The sequence below is a fragment of the Ananas comosus genome, linkage group 21 (assembly GCF_001540865.1).
Source record: "Ananas comosus cultivar F153 linkage group 21, ASM154086v1, whole genome shotgun sequence".
Taxonomy (NCBI): Eukaryota; Viridiplantae; Streptophyta; class Magnoliopsida; order Poales; family Bromeliaceae; genus Ananas; species Ananas comosus.
In genome coordinates, this window is record NC_033641.1 from 3,065,306 (window position 1) to 3,078,240 (window position 12,935).

A 12,935-nucleotide genomic window follows, 5' to 3' on the forward strand; every position below is an offset into this window, starting at 1 on the left:
TTAACATTGTGGGTAATACTTGTTGTGCAATTCGATGAGTTCTGGATTAGATCTCATAGGAACGATCTATTTTATTTGATTGATGGATCCCACAACCAAACCCTTTTTTTTTTTTGTTGAATTCTTTGAATAAGGGAGCGTTTTTTTTTTTTTTCCTTTTTTTTTTTGAGAGATAGGTAGCATGTTATCTGCTTCGTTTATTTCATTTAGAAATAAATTTAGCTGAAAATATGAATCAATTAGATTCGAACTCAGAATTTTGGGTATCAATCATCAAATCTTTTGTCACTTGCGCTAGGAACGTCGGTAAAAAGTAGTTGTTTTATTCGAAGCGCTTCGTGATTTTCAACCAATTATGTGCTTCAATACTTAGCAGCTTGTTTTCAATACTTAGCAGCTTGATCGCACCAAGCTTCCGCAATTTCAGAATCACCTTGTAGAATGGCCTGTTCTCTCCGGTCGGAATAGGTGGTTCCTTTCCTTAGAACTGGACTTGAGAGTTTTCTACCTCATCGGGCTCATAAATCGATTCTTTTTGTGTCCTATCTGAATCTACCCTATGCTAACTGAATTTGATTTCTCATAAATCTATCCCATTTTTTCTTGGGTTAATCGGAAGAAGTTAATTACATAAGTTTCAAACTCTAATTTTGATCAATAATCAGAATTAGTTTGATCTTTTCTCCCACCTTCAAAAGAATGAAGTACAGGTATCCCCGCAATATCATTAGAATTTTTTAAAAGGTAACTATGTCGGTTTCATATAATACCCGAGCATTGAAAATCTTGACTTTACTTTCTTTTTGTAGACAATTTTTCTTTCTGACAAATTATTTGATTATTTGATAGAATTTTTTCTAACTAGTTTAGTAAGCCATTATTTTGTGAGACAGGTGGAGTAAACTTAATGAGAAATTTCTTGAAATCAAAAGAAGCGCGTTTTCGTTTAATAACCTTGTAAAAGTAATATTTGAGTAAATAATCACGGTCAAAATTTTTTTAGGGTAAAAGGTGAATGACACTTTTGGTCCTCAAGCTATGTGGTGCGTGATACTTTGAACCTCAAATTTTAATTTGTGGTAAGTTTAGGCTCGCATTTTTTGAATTGTTACGTTCCAGTTGTACAATCCAACTTGGATGGTCAAATATTGACAAATTGTCTGGATAGAAGTAATATAACCACTTAATTTTTGTCACTTCATTCATGAAATTATTTTCATATTATTTTTATATCAATAATTTATCAATATTTAGTCAACTAACATAGATTTTGATTAATTACAATAATTTAAAAAGTTCGAATTAGAAATTATAATAAATTAAAATTTGAGAATCAAAGTATTATCCACCATATAGTTTGAGAATCAAAAGTGTTAACTTACCCTTTTGGGTAAATAACCTTATTTGTGGCGCATAGGTGCATGAAAAACTACGAAAATTTTAATAACTGAGGTATGCATTTAAAAATGTGCTGTAGTTCGGGTAAGATTAATACATTTTCACATCTTGATTATTGGTGGCAATAGCTGACTTGATCTAGAATCTGGCTAAACAAAACAAGCTTTTCTTTTCTTTTATTTTTTTCATTTATTTTCCGGGTTTTTTTTTGTGGGTTAGCAGTTTATGAATGCTAGATAATTACTCGTTGGGCCCAAACCACCAGCCCAAAATGCTTAAGCCTAGATATTATTACTAGCGTGTAGGCCTTATATAAACTGATGTTAGAGAGGCCTCATATAAACTGATGTGGGATGGGTCTCCAAATCATATCACAGACAGATAGACCACCGGAATTACCAGGTGATGTGAGATTTTAGAGATTGCCTACGGGTGATGTGAGATTTTAGAGATTGTCTACGGGTTCAAGAGGTGGCTCCCACCAAATCCGTTGGTGTAGCACTTTGTCCCGCATAGCACTTAGCTCTCATATTTCCGGCTGGCATTCGACTTTGATATCAATTGCAACGATCCGACCCGCCAGGAACAATAACTCGTTGGGTCCAAACCACCGGCTGAAAATGCTTAAACCCAATTATTATTACTAACGTGTAGGCCTCATATAAACTGATCGAAATCAGTATCCCATCCGATATGGGACTATTGGGGCGTTACAGATACATAGCACTTAATTATACATTACTATATCGTACTCTAAAATTATTTCTATTCGTTACGTGTCAATGTTGTACTAGTTCTTTAATTATACTTCACTATATGGTATTTTAAAATTATTTTCGTTCTCTAGGTGTTTATATTGCAATTTTATTTATTTTTGAAGGCACTACTAAGCTATCTTTTGGAAAAATCTCTCTAATCTTTTAGTAAAATTTTTTTAAAATAATTTCAAATGAAAACAATATAAGCAAGAATTAAGTAGCAAATACTATAGGGAAGAAAAGATCAGATAAGATCTGTGAGTCAAGGCGTGCTAAGTAGCATCTTTCATTAACATGCGTATTTTTATTTTTATTTTCTACTCAGTATATGTAGTCTCTCTCGAAATTGTCCCAGTAAATATATAAAAATTGGCACACCTTTTATTTAGAACAGGACATTCATATTTGCCTGAAGCAAAACAGGTTCTACCTTACAAGAAGGGATGCATCACTGGCTACTCCATGGGTGTTCACTTTATAATTTTAGATGCACCTTGAGTATTCTGTAGGTGTTACTCTTCTTAATATAGGGCAAGCTTTTTACTATTCTGCCTTAACATTGGTATAAATGTACTTCAAGCTATACGAGTGTGAAAAAAGTAGCATCTTAACTATACTACAACAAAATTGATTTTTTATTGCGAACAAAATCGCCACAAAAAATATAATAATTCACCACAAAAATAATTTTATGGCGAAAATAATTTCGCTATAGGGTCGCCATAGTAGCACCGCTACAAAAGGTTATGGTGGCCAAAACAATTACGCCACAAAAACCACGTACATACCTATTATGGAAATTTTATTGGACATAAATACTCCCAAATTTGCCGCAATAAAGTATTAGATGGCCATAAATATGCATATTGATAATAACAAAATATATGATATTTTGTGAGCAAAATAATTTTGGCCACGAGTAGTAACATATGATTTATAACAAATTTTAAAATGGTCACAACTAGCATTAATCATATAACAACGAAAATTTCTGTTCAACCACAAATAATTCTTTACTGTTCGAGTAAAAAAAAAAAGAGACACCTATATAAAAGTAAAATGGAAGAATAATTAGAGTAGGAATCCTAGCCTATTTGAAAGAAAAAAAAAGAAAAAAAAAGAAAAAAAAAGAATTACCAAAAAAAAAAAAAAGAGGGAGAAAAAAAAGGAGTTAAAAAAATGAGGAAAGAAAGCAACAAAAAAAAAAAAAAAAAAAAAAAAAAAAGGAAAGAAAGAGAAAATCTCTTGTTATTTAATAAAGGGAAGATATCAACAATGGTATTAATCATTAATTAAATATCTAGTTTCTTATAGAAGATGAAGGATAATAAGTTCCTTTGAGAAATTTATTTGAATTATTTCTAAAAAAAATAAATGTTGTTGAATTCCTATAAATTAGATCCAATGTAGGAAAAGAGGATTATTTTTTTTTTTTTTTTTGGAGAGGAGGAGAAAAAGAGAAAAAAGGTTAAGAGAAGCGGAAAAAAAAAAAAAAAAAAAAAAAAAAAAAAAAAAAAAAAAAAAAAAAAAAAGAGAAAGAGAAGAAGAACAGTGAGAAAAAAAAAAAAGTAACAATTTTTTTTTCTTTTTTTTTTCTTTTTTTTGTTCATCCCCTCCACCACGTGTGCAGGGGGGTCTTCCCCCCCTTCCGCGCGCCAGCAGCAACAAAGGGAGGGGGGTGTGCTCACAGCACACCCCTCCCCCAAACCGTACCAAAGAAAAAAACACAAAGAAGAAGCTTGGCTTTTTTTCATTCAATGACGGCGCGACGACGACAACGACTTCGACGACGCCTGAGGAGGCCATACGGCCTCTTTTTTCTTTTTTTTTTACAATGGTGATGGATTGTTGTATACGCGCAAACGATGTAGCCGCGATTTTTATGTCGGTTTGATCAACACGACCGTCGTGATAGGTTGACGCGATCAAATTTGACATTCAATCGTTACTATATCATGCGCACGTATTCTTTAAGCCTATCTCCCTCAACATCGCCTCCGCTATAATGACGTCGAAAAAAAAAAAAAAACAACATGTGTCTACGAGCGACGGTAGTGATCCTTATGTCGGGTTGATCGAGCGGCCGTCTTCGCAATAGGCTCGACACTTTCAATCCCGACATTAGATCGTTACCCTCGTCGGACCCATGATTACACCGAGCGGCCATCTTCACGATAGGCTCGACACGGTTGAACCCCGATTCGGACCACAATGATAATAATAATAATACTAAAATGATAATAACATAATAAATATTTTTCTCGGGTCGCCGTCTTCGTGATAGGCTTGATCCGAGTTCGGTTCACCGGGTCGCCGTCTTCGTAATAGGCTTGACCCGAGTTCGGTTCATTAAACCGGGTTGCCGTCTTCTTGATAGGCTTGACGCGAGTTCGACTAATTAAACTAGGTCGCCGTCTTTGTGATAGGCTTGACCCGAGTTCGATTCGTTAAACCGGGTCGCCGTTTTCGTGATAGGTTTGACCCGAGTTCGGTTCATTAAACCGGATCGCCGTCTTCATGTTAGGCTTGATCCGAGTTCGACTAATTAAACCGGGTTGCCGTCTTCATGATAGGCTTGATCCGAGTTCGGTTCGTTAAACCGGGTCGCTGTCTTCGTGATAGGCTTGACCCGAGTTCAGTTCATTAAACCGGATCGTCGTCTTCATGATAGGCTTGACCCGAGTTCGGTTCATTAAATCGGATCGCCGTCTTCGTGATAGGCTTGACCCGAATTCGACTAATTAAATTCGGTTCAATTAACCCAATTAACCCAATTTAAATTCGGTTCATTAAACTGGAGAAAACATGCTGACAACACATTAGAGGCTAATAGAATCTCATATATAAAGGATTTAATTGAAATTCTAGCTTAATCATCAGGGCGAGGTTAGTGGTGTTCCGGAAGTTCGATCCGCTGAAATTCGCAGGAAGGAATGATGACAGTTGGGTAGTCGAGAGCTGGGTTGCCCATATGGAGAAACTATTCCACGATCTGCATATCGAGGAGCGGGATAAAGTTCCTCTGGCTACCCACTGCCTGGAGGATGAGGCGTACCGTTGGTGGTTGCCCCACTTCGAGAAGAAACTAGATGAGATCTACCCACCTTGGAAGGACTTTCGGGAACTCCTCTACAGCCAGTACTTCAAGGATAGCACCAACCAAGGTTTGAAGCGCAAGCTAGAGCGTCTCAAGCAGGGCAACCGTACTGTGGCAGAATATGAGACTGTGGCAGAATATGAGCGAAACTTTTCTCACATTGTTGGGCTGATTCCGTTCGTGGTCTGTGACGAGTACCATAAGGCCCGGCTGTTTGCGATGGGGCTAAGGCCCAGTATTCGACTTCTGATCGCGTCCCATGGCGTGTTAACGTTCGACGAGAGCCTGGATCGGGCCCTGCTGGTACAGAATAATATGGAAGAGGCTCGAATCGAACAGGACGCATATGAGAAGAACGAGGATAGGAAGCGTTCACAAGAGAGCTTTGGTGGTGGCCAATCAAGTGATGGGTGACCACCTAAACATTGCAAGACGCGGTCAGGATCGAGTAGTGCCCCCGCTGCAACTCAGAGGCAGAGCACCAAACCTTGTGTCATTTGTGGCAAGGCTCACGAGGTTTATGAGTACCCAAAGCGCCACAATCACTGTTACAAGTGTGGCCAACATGGACACCTTCGGGTAGATTGTAACATCCCGCACTCTTAACTGCTTGTTTTAACTCATATTCTTTTAAAATTCGGACCTTTTCGTAAATATTAGTTTTTGAGGAACTCGGCGGCATTTTGTGCCAAGTAATCACTAATTCCTAATTATCTCCACCATCCGTTTGACCTAGCCGCAACCCTCCTTAATTCCTCCCTCATTGCACCCGTACGGCTCCACCCTCCCTCACGCGTGCACGACGCCGTTGATCACCGTCATCGTCGCCGTCGTCCGCGGCAGCCGCCGCAATCCTCATCCGTCGGCATTTTTTTGATTCGTCGTCGACGACATTTCATCGTCGTCGTTTCTATCTTTAAGAAGGTTCATTCCTTTCACTTTCATCTCTGCACCTATTCTTGAAAGCATCTAAATTTATCGATAATTAGGTGATTGTTGTTAGGTATTCTTCTTTGATGATTATTTCTAGGATCATTCAAATCTGATTTCGAATGGTCTAAATTAATGTTGTTCAAATCGTTAACCTTATACCTTGTGTTCTGCATATGATTTGGTTTTGTTGACTTTGCATATTCTACATACTTTTAGAATGCCCGTGATATGTTCGATGAAACGCCTATGAGAGGGCGAATTTCGTTTTGTTTCTAATTTTGATCTCATCTAATTGTAAATTGCCTATTAATATTTCAACATCTGAAAACCCTCTTTTCGAGTATTAGATCCTTCCTTTATTATTTTAAAACCTTATTCATCTTATCTTGCTTCTTTGAATATTTTAATCCTTAAAACTCATCATCCTCTTGATTGCTAATTGAGTTTCGTCCAATTTTTAATATTCTAAATCCCTTTGTGCTCCATCCCGACCTATTTGCATACCTTTATATCCCCTTTTGCATGTTCATTTTGGTTAGCTTATAGAGAATCGCGTGTCTCTATTTTAGGTTCCGACGATTGAATTTTCGGCGCATTCTCGACTGGATAATTTTTCTATCTTTGAGGTATTCGTTAAGGTAAGCGACCGGACACCTGTTAGTTTTGTAAAATAATTTAGGAAATAATTTGATTGTGTAAAAATCTTTATTTTGTAGAATTAAAAATTAAGGGTTAAGCGTATATCAAATATTTTTCCAAACTGAGTTTCAAATGTGATTGAAAGGCTTTCTTTAACAAAGAATTTTGAAAGTTGATTATCTATTCTGTAAGTTAGTGACTGGATAATTTTGAATTAAAATGTCTCTTGGTATTCTGCTATGCTAATGTTGGCCATGTCGACATATACTTTGTTATAGAAGCAAGCTTCGTCTTTGTTTGTGCCTCCAGGTGCCTGCGCCTATCCGCGCCTCTGTTTTGTTTGCGTCTTCGGGTGTCTGCGCCTATCCGCGCCTCTGTTTGGTTTGCGCCTTCGGGTGCCTCTATTTTGTTTACGCCTTCGGGTGTCTTTGGATCTCGCCAACGGATCATAAGATATAGTTAAATGCCGGAGACAATATTTATTTTGTTTATATGTCGAAAGGGAAATGCTTTGAAAAATTATAGTTTCAATCCGATCTGAATTTGAAGTTTTGATAAATTCTTGTTTTCTTAAATTTTGCAAATTAAAATCAGTCGCTTGAATTAATTTGTATATCTATTTATTTGTATGCTTAATCCGACTAATGTGGCGTATGGTTGCTTACCCAGGTACTGAGACCGATTCGCAGGGCGGGGCTGGGAGCGAGTGAACGTTAGATGTAGCTAGATTTGATTCTAGCCTCTTCGTCCTATTTCTATTGTATTTAGATATGAACTTTGAACTTCGTAGATAATCATTGTTTATCTGTTTCTACTTTGTTATTTCATCGTACCCATATTTGTTACTTAAGCACTAGTTAGACTAAATTTTGTTTGATATGCATAATAAACTATAGTTCTGCTTATATGTGATTTTCTTTGATTCTAGTTGAATTTAAATTGATGACCTCATCTTTCGACAATTTGGATTTCTATTTTTATGATCATCTCTGTATGTGATTTGTCTGATTCTGAAGCCTTGCATATTTACTAAATAATAGATATGCGGCGTCTGTTATGCCTCGGGTTTGGGGCGTGACACAGATTGCGCCAACAGACCAGGAACAGTATCTACTGCAGCATCTACTCCAGCAGCTCCATGGCAGGATGTGGCAACATGACGTATTCTTCATCTCGACGCCCCTCGACATCCCAGCAGGAGGAGGGGGCACACCAAACCACTGGCGGACGCGTCTACATGATGACGCGCCAGGAGGAAGATCAATCGGCTGACGTCGTCGCAGGTATAACTTTTGTTTGATGCCGTAAATAGAACGCTTTTCGTTATCAATGCATCTTTTCTCGCATCGCATCCATGTGTTGTTCTGGTTCATTAAGCATCACATCACCCTTACCTGTGGGCAAGTTTCGGGGATGAAACTTTCTTTAAGGAAGGATGATGTGAGGACTGAGAATTTGGCAGTGTAGCTAAACTCTTTGTTGGCGATATTTTTGTGTGTATATTAATTAGAAAAGCATTCGTCAAGTTTCAAAAAAAAATGAGTTAGAATGAAAATTTTACGTGATCTTTACTTTTCACTTAAAATGAATAGTAACCGGATTTTCGGAGAGGCCAATAAGTAGAGATGGCTTTCGGCGCGTATCGGACTCCGTTCATAGTGATCCAATATATCGTTTTCAACGGTTCGACTATCCTAGACCCAATGGCGCTGACGGATTTTAGGTTTGACGCATGGATTTTGAGAAAATTAGATATACATATATATTATATATTTGTGTGTGTGGTTTTTCTAATTTGGAGAGAGAATGGGTTTCGTTGCGAATCTGCGACCAAACCAAGCGAAATAAAATTGTGGGTTTCATGTTCCTGTCATGCTGAATGCACTGTTGTGATCCGTTCGCAAATCTGACCGACGGATCTCCTGATATCGCGCAATGATCGAGGAGGGTCATAAATGGCGAAACAGACATTTTGCGAAAAGCCCTACATTTTATGTACCGTTTTGCGTGATTTCGAACGTGGGGGTACGTAATCGCATTTTACTAACCTGTGAAGGACTCAGTAAGAAAATCTGAGTTTTTGGGGACTTTTGTGTAAATTTACATCTTATATATATGTATGCACTAGGGTTTTCATGGTCCAAACCCTAACCCTAGCCCTTGCCACCCTGAGCTGAGACCCTAGCCGCCTCCCTTGATTCCCCTTGCCCTAGCCGCACGTACCCCGGCAGCCTGCCCATGCCGCCGGCCGCCGGAATTGGCCGCTTCTTCCTCGCAAGCACCCCCTCCATCATCAACCTCCACCACATTGTCCGAGCAGCCACTTTGAAGGGCTCTTTGACCTCAGGATCCTCCCCTGGCCGTGCCTCCGACCTCCAGTGACCTCCCCCGCCGGTCGCCGCCGTCCCCTCACACCGCCGTCACCGCCTGGGCAGCTCACAGCCAACCCAAGCCAGCTCGGGCTAAGGCCGAGTCCACTCCCTCCCATCGCGCCGCTGCCGCCTAGGGCTGGCCTCACAGCCTCCCTCCGACCTCCAGCGACCTCCCCTGCCGGTCGCCGCCGTCCCCGAGCGCGGCCATTGCCGGCCTAACAGCTGCGACCAAGCTGTGCCAGCTAGGGCCGAGAGAGCTTCAGATCTTTCCTCTCGCGCCGTCTCCATCTAGGGTCGGCCGCGCCGCCTCCCTCCGGCCTCCCGCAGCCTACCGCCGTCGCCCATGAGCGCCCCGCCGGGAACCGTGGTCGCCACTGCTCCCAAACCCGAGCCCTAGTTGTGCGAGCTTTCCTTGCTCCGCCGCCCCTCCAGCTGCCTCCTGCCGCCAGCCAGTGCAAGCGCCGACCTCCCCACATTGGCTGCACCCGCCTACCGCTGGCACACCCGCTGCCGAGCCGTCGCCGGCCGTGCTCTGGCTTCCCTGCTCCGATAAGCATAGTTAAGGCTTTTGGTTGGTGTTTTTGGGTTATGCTTGCTTTTCCAGCGATTCGAGGTTGCCCCGATGCCTCCGGAGGTGAGCACAATGATTGCTGGTCAGTGCTGATCATAGTGCTGACCTCACTTAGGATCAGCGGATTCTGAATCTGCATTTTCGGCATGGTTTACCCCGAGTGCGCGCGTGTCTCAGCTGACCTAAAAAATTCTCGATTTGTGGTAACGAGCCACAAAACATCCTTATTTACATAAAATAATAGAATTTTATGTAAATGTAGGGACTTTTATGCAATTTTGCATCTTGTGGCTATTGTAGGCAGTATGTATGTGTGGGAGGTGACCTCTGGATTGATCGTAAGAGGTCCGAAGCCCTTTGTGAAAATCAAATATCGATTTCGGTGCATTTTTCGGCGAAATTCGCCGGCAGAACGCGGTTTCGGTTCAAATTTCGTCCGACGGTGTCTGATTGCCCTGAGTTTTGTCGCTGAGCCTTGTTGGCTGGTCACCATCGTCATATCGTGAGTTCGGAGATGACGGGTGAGCAACGGTAAGTTCCAGTGTCGAAATTGACACTTCCGGAAACCCGAATGTGAACGATTATCCCCCGATAATCGTTTTGATGTGTAACCTTGTGTTTGCTACCAGGACATCCAAAACGATGTGTTTTGTGGCAGCGGGTGACTCGTGGCATGAGTCGGTGAGTTTCAGGACACTTTGTGGGTCCCGACGGCGTCCCGGTGTGATTTTAGGGACTTCCGGCCAGTTACGGTGATCGGTTTTAGGAAACCGATTTCGGGGATTTGTGTGGGTGCTGCGAGCTGGTAGTCGATGAGATCGTTTCACTTTCCTCTTCCTTGCTCTTGCTCTTGTATATCAATACTTTAGTCTCTACATGTCAGTTGCTTTTGTTATTGTTCGTTCATCTATATCTTGCTAGTTGCGTGGTGACAGTTGTTGATAGACATATAGAGCAAACTTGCATATATTGTATATTTGTGGACCTTGGGTCCAGGCAACACATTGACTCCTTTGTCGTGTGTTTCGATCTAGCTGATCATGGTTCGGCATTGTACGCCCTTGTATCTCACTTCGGCCAAGGCACCGGTTTTTGTATTGAGCATATCAGCATGATTTAGTGACAGTACTGTGTATTCTAGACACCGGTTGGTTTGGCCACCGACCAGGGGGTGTACGTATCCGGATAGGTCGTTAGTGGACGCATGAATCAAGTCAATGTAAGCTCTGTGACAGGCAACGCTTGAGGTCTGCAGACCAATATGGCAGGCACGAAATTGGGTACAGTTTTGGTTTGATTACCTTGAGGCATGCTCAGCATTGTATTCCTTACAGTAGCAGTTTTTATTATTTGCTCTCTATTATATCTGTTGTTATAGCTACTGTAGTTGTTCTTCATATCCTTACACATATATCAGTTTGTTCTATCTCCTTTGTTTTTCAGTGAATACGATTTGCCTTCATGGCTCTACCATACCCACTGGAAAACCTTAATTGTGGTTTCTCACCCCTAATTTCCCAAGGTGGCTCGGGCAAGGAGTTGGTTCTTGGTGCGACGGGAGGACGTTCTAGCTACACTGTAGTAGCAATCGCCACCCTCGTTACTTTTCATTTTCGCATTTAGTAATTTAAATGATGAAATGGTTCAGTTAGATGATCACTATTATTGTTTGAATATTCGTAAATTTGTATGAGTTGATATTTTCCTATTATGCATGCAATCGAAATTTTATGAATATTTATTCTTAGATTTATTTATTTATGTATTGTGGTTTTCTTCCCCTCGAGGTAGTCGGTTTTCAAAAATTGAGTTTCCAAGTGAGAATAGTTTTAAAAGGTTTTCAAATAATTTTTATGGATGATCAAATAGAGTTTAAAAACAAAGCTTACGGGTGGGAAGCACTTTTAAATAGGATGATTGTTGTATTGTGCAATGCATCATCCAGCACGTAAGGAGTGTTTAGAGGCATGTATCATCTCTAAGGATCACTAGCTGTATGAAAATGCATTGCATGAATTATTTGTGGATTGGTAAGTGTAGGTTGTGGTTGTGATCCTGTTGTTGTTATTGTTGGGTACGCTGTGCAAATACAAAGGAGACTCTGTCCGTGTGGACAGAAGAACTTTGTATTTGTGGCAGGTCTGTACGCCACGTAGGCTAGGTTGAGTTCAAAAAAAAAAAATGGCACGTTTTCCGCAACTCTGGTTTCTAAAATAGTATTCATTATAAAAAAGCTTTTAAAATCGGCCCCAGGGCGCGAGACCAACTATCGCTACCACATCAAAGAGAGTTGGTGGGAAGGGTCCTAATCTAAAAAGGAAAGTGTTGGAAGTAGGGGATCAAAAACATAAAGCCGCAACTAGAAAAAGACTGTTGGCTTGAGAAGGAATCTTGAAAGTTGGATGGCTTCATAAATTCCAACTTCACGTCAGAGGTCAGCATAAGATGCTTCGACTCAGTCCAACCACACCTAGTAAGCATCTGAAATGCTAGGCCAAGTTCGGAGGCTTGTTACCGACGATTTTGTGGCATACCAAGATTGCAGATGAATGGCATCAGAGACCATCAGTGGAGAAGCGGAGATCCTCAGGGATATGAATATCTATAAACGAAGGACTGAGCACAAATTGAGACGGGTCTGAGTCAACATATTGTCAAAGGAGAGTATAATCAAGAGAAAAAGATGGAAAAAATGAGTCAAAGCCATGGCAAGAAGGTTAGGAGGTTAAAGAGAATGAAAAGGAAAAGATGAGGAGGTGTGAGAAGAGAAAAGCTCAGATTCAGAAAAGAGAACGGAAAAAGGGAAGATGAAACGTATGAAGAACAAAGCCGTCGAAGGGAATTCTGAGGAATAGTTTTAATGATGAAAAGACGCCGGCCATAAATAACCTAATTAATGCGTCAAATATGACAAAAAGAAAAGTGAGAATCGTAGACGTCAAAAGAATGAAAGAACGGCTGGGAAGAGTAGATGGCACGAGGCGATTTGAAATGATGGCCTTGTAATATGAGTCGTCAAAAGATGAAAGGACGGCTGAGAAAGAATAGATAATGTGAGGCGATTTACAATGGTAGCCTTGAGATTTGAGCCCTTGAAAAAGATTACACCAGCCACCGAACAATTGTTCGAAAGCTAACAGGGGGGTGCAATTGTTGGCACCATAAAA

At 40.7% G+C, this 12,935-nt stretch overlaps 1 long non-coding RNA gene across 2 annotated transcripts; it reads left to right on the forward strand.

Moving 5' to 3' along the window:
• On the forward strand, positions 5,867-11,505 carry LOC109726167. 2 transcript variants are annotated; one of them, XR_002220431.1, is made up of 5 exons: positions 5,898-6,177; positions 6,756-6,824; positions 7,495-7,585; positions 7,866-8,108; positions 11,212-11,505. It is a non-coding gene; the product is annotated as an uncharacterized LOC109726167 (long non-coding RNA). The 2 variants fall into 2 exon arrangements; XR_002220430.1 differs by having other exon boundaries at positions 5,867-6,177; positions 7,495-8,108.